Below are 4721 nucleotides of genomic sequence, written 5' to 3'. Positions count from 1 at the left end.
TGTGTATTTAATTTTTTTATAATACCTAGGAAGTTTTCTTCTAGTACCTCTTGCACAGTTTAATCAATGTTTCCTCTTCCCCACCCCTATCTCCTGAGCTAGTGGAGAGCTCCAGTGGCCTACTGGTAATAAGCTACACTGCAAAGCCAAAGTCACATGATTCAGATCCACCAGCTGCTCCAAAGGAGAAAGGTGGGCAATCTCCTCCCATGCAATTAACTGCCTCTGAAAAACCTGCTGGAGAGGTAGCTATGGGTCAGTTCCAACTTAATGGTACACAACAACAGCACAAAGTTTTCTTCTAGCACCTCTTCCACAGTTTTCACAGTGCGCCCACCCACCCTATCCCATTCTGGAATTCCAGTCACACATTGTTTCATTTTATGTCATCGCACGATTCTAACGTTTTCTTCCTTTTCCTTCTTTCTTCTCTCCTTGTAAGGTCTCATTGAGGTTCCTGTCTTCTATCTCTTCTATTTTGGGGTGTGTGTGTGTGTGTGTGTGTCTGCAACATGTTGTAAAGTTCTACAATGGTCTTGATATTCTGGATTTAATTTTCAGGTTTTGTTATTTTGTGTTATTTCTTGAACTGTATTGGTTATACTTTCTCTGTCTTACAATAATTTTAAAAATTTTTTTTCTCTCTTTATTTGTAGTTTTAACTCTTTCTTCCACCATTGGTAGCTTCTTCAGTACCAGTTCTTGGAATTCCACTTTAGTATATTCCTTCTGCTTTCCTATCTCTGGGTTATTCTGGGTTTGAAGTCTGGTGTGCTTTTTTAGGAGAAGGCTTGTTTTGGTTTTTTTCATAATGTTTGATCTTGCCTGCTGCTTCTTTGACATTATATAAAATTCTTGGTATGTGTGAGACAGTTTCTGTTGTGTCAGTGTAGGTAGTGTCAGATCCTTATCTTTATAATGCTATTGGTAGAGTTGCAGATTCTAAGTGTTGTCCTTGATTCAGTTTCCCAGTTGACAATCTTCCCTGATGGTAATCTGGTGATGGTTCTGTTCTTTTCCTGGGGCACACTTCTCAATTGGTTGTCCTTTGAGGGGCAGGGAGCTGGGGTCTTTTTCTTTTCCTGTCCAGCCGTGAGAGGCCTACTTCTCTGTCTTAGCCTGTAGTTTGATGAGGGGCCAGTTTCCCTGAGAAGTAGGCAAAGTTGACTGCTTCTGCCTGTATCCTCCTGTAGCTGGATGGGAAAGGCTGTTTGGCCCCTGGGCTACATCTGCAGAGATGGCATGATCCTAGGAACCCTTTCCAAGGACACTTTCCTCCCCAAGTCTCAGTGGAGATCACTAAGATATACAACCTCAGAAACACAACAGAGGGTCACCAGAATCAATTCAAACATATTGAGTTTGGTTTCAAAAACTTAACGAAAAATATTATTTCAATAAACTTTGCTCTGGTGGTGTGAGAGGGTATATATGTACATAATGTCCTAATTTTTTTTTTAAAAAAAGACTTTCAAAAACATTTTCCCTTTGTCATCCAGAAGGCTATCGTGGCAGTGGTGGTCCTCTCTAGCTTCCCTTTTTCTGTTGATGTTTACCTTCCAATTGACTAAATTTAAAACAAATAATAAACAGTTGTTACAGAGTTTATACCAGACTCATTGCAAATAGAATAAATTCTATACAGCATTAAATGGCTAATTTTTCTAAAATAGATGGCTAGACCTTTCTTCAGAGGCACTTCTGAGTAGACTAAAATCTCCAACTTTTTGGTTAGTGGAGAAACCTGTTGACCATTTATACTATTCAGGGACTCCCTAAATAAATCAGACCATTTTAAAATACTCCTGATCCAAGCTATGGGTTTTTAAAAATCATTTGCTTCCTATGCATCTGAAAGTTTGACAATGAATAAGGATGACAGAAGATAACTTAATGCCTTTGAATTGTGGTATTAGAGAAGAGTACTAAATATCCCATGGATATAAGAACAAACACTTCTATGTGGATGCTTCTTAGAGGCAAGGATGGTGAAATTTCATTTCACCTTCTTTGTGCATGTTGTCAGGATGGGCCAGTCCTTGGAAAAAGACCTCATGCTGGAGGTAGAGGATCAGAGAGAGAAAGACCCGACAAATGGACTGAAGCACATCAGAGATTGTGAGGATGATGCACAGTCGGGCAAGTTCAGATCTACTGTTATGAGTCAAAGCTGACTCAAAGGCATCTAACAACAAAAACAGCAAAACCATACGCTCGTTTCTCTACATACTGTTCACACAATTGTTCATGTTGTTAGATGAAAATCACTGTTAATTTTTTTCAAATTACATTCTTACCTTCCCATATAACAAAAGAGTTTTTAAAATGAAATGAGAAATCATGGAAATTATTCACAGGAAATCCATTTGAAGACAAATAGTCTAGACTTTAGAGCCACCAATATCTTGGAGGTCTACTATATAAAAACTCAAAGTGCCCTCTGCTGGTAGCCAATGTTAACCATCACTAATCAGTTATCAGAAAACAATTCATATTTCAATTAGTACATATTAAAGTTTAAACTTGCAATCATACACAGGAATTATTTATATTTACTACTATGTTCTCCACCTGACAAAGAATAATTCAAACTTTATGTTTTAAAATTGCTGTAAATTACACTGAATCTATACCATTAATGATTTGCAGTACAAGCTTATAAATATTACAAAGTTAATCTAAACATTATTTAATAGTGATATGTGCTAGTGTCTAAATTACTGATAGTATTTGTTTAAAATAACTTCTTTGGAAATTTGGCTCTATGAACAGATATCACTAATTTTGGAATAAACAAAGATGTGTATTATTTATTGTTCTTCTAACTTTTACATTTTTTCCTAGTCAAAAACAGTAAGGAAAAAAAACCCTTATGTCTATCTTCTTGCAGCCATTATGTAAAATTCCAAACTGATTGAGGGAAAAATTATCACGAAAAAGTTTTTTTAAATTTCTATGGAATCATTAAGATTACACTTTACTTTGGTGACACAGTGGTTAGTGCTTGCAGACTGAAAGTTCAACAGTTCAAACCCACCAGTTGCTCCCCAGGAAAAAAATATCTTGACCAGCTTCTATGAAGGATGTGGCCCTGGAAACCCTAGGGGGCAGTTTTACCTGTCTGACAGGGTTTCTGTGAGTCAGAATCAATTTAACAGTAACAAATTTGGTTTTGGCTTTATTTGCTGTGGTTAATACTAAAATATAGTTTGTAGTTCAACATTTGAATTAAAAAATAAAGTTTTAAATAAAATTAAAAGAGATAAATAAGCATCTTAAAATTAATTTAATCCATAATAATTTTAAACATCAGCACAGTTTTAGGAAGATATAAAAAATATCAACATTATCGTGTGCAACCATGTCCATGGAGAGAGGCTGAGTGCTGGGAGGTACCAAAGCAGTGAAGATGTCAGCTTTCTTATTCCAAGCCACTCTCTGGGCTGTCAACAAGAGGAAACTGCTGCCCACCCCAGCTGCTCTAACCCTGACATCTTCAGCAGCAAAAGAGAAAACAACTTCTTAAAATAAGCCTGAATTATGCTAAGTGAACTAAGTCCCAGAAAGACAAATACTGTATGAAACTATTAATGTAGAAATTGAAAGATAACTAGTAAAACATGTATGAGGATCCATGTGGGGGAGGAGAGGAGCAGAGAGGTGAGAATGGGCAGGGGGTAATTATGTTGTTGTTTGTTGTTACGTGCCATTGAGTTGCTTGTGACTCATAGTGACCCTATGTACTAGAGCCCTAAAGGCCGTTCTATCCTGTGCCAAGCTTGCCATCTCAAACACATTCATTCCCACCACTCCACTCACAGAATCGATCCATCTCATCGAAGGTCTTCCTCTCCTGCACTGTCCCTCCACTCTCTCAAACATGATGTCCCTCTCGAAGGACCAGTCCCTCCTTGCAACATGCCCAAAGTATGTCAGATGATTCTTCAGAATCCTTGACTCCAAGGAGCATTCCGGCTTCACCCTCTCCAAGACGAACCTGTTTGTTTTCCTAGAAGTCCATGGTATATTCAACACTCTTCTCCAGCACCACAGCTCAAAGGCATCAATTCTCTTTCTATCATCCGTATTCACTGTCCAACCCGGCGATGCATAGGTGTAATTGCAAAGACCATGGCCTGGAGGAGGAGCACCTTAGTCTCCAGGCTGTCTCTCCTGGGAAGCCATCCTCTTGCATCAGCGCCAAGCTGCAAATGGAAGACGAGCATATTAACCCACAAGAAGTCAATCCTGGAGTGGAAGTTTAAGAGCAAGGATTTTTTTCTGAGAACCTTCCAGTAAAAGAAGCTGTACATGACAGTTGTACTTAACAACTTTAAATTGAAGTCATACTGGCTGCATCATAAGAGACTGACGGCAGCATGATATGGTCAGAATCAAAGAAATCCTGATGGCTTGAGACTTAGGCCATCACATCAGGGGATGGTCAATGGGAGACAGTGTTGAATGTTGTAGGCAAAAGTAGGAAGGATTAGTAGAGGAGTAGGGAAAGGGTGGATTAAAAAAAAAGCACAAAACCTGGCTCGGGGGGAGCCGTCGTGGCCCTCTGCCCAGGGCGGGCTGCCCTTGGCCCTCGGCTTGGGGTGAGCCGTCGCGGCCCTCAGGGTGAGCTCCTCAGTCCCCAGATTATGCCATCTGACCCCTGGGTGGGGAAGGGAAAAAAAAAAGAATGCCTAGGGTATCCAGAGAATGTTACCTAGGCC

Source organism: Elephantulus edwardii, unplaced genomic scaffold (assembly GCF_000299155.1).
Source record: "Elephantulus edwardii isolate Elephantulus edwardi_28Jun2011 unplaced genomic scaffold, EleEdw1.0 scaffold00100, whole genome shotgun sequence".
Taxonomy (NCBI): domain Eukaryota; kingdom Metazoa; phylum Chordata; class Mammalia; order Macroscelidea; family Macroscelididae; genus Elephantulus; species Elephantulus edwardii.
The sequence above is the reverse complement of the archived record's forward strand: the minus strand, read 5'-3'. Positions refer to the sequence as shown.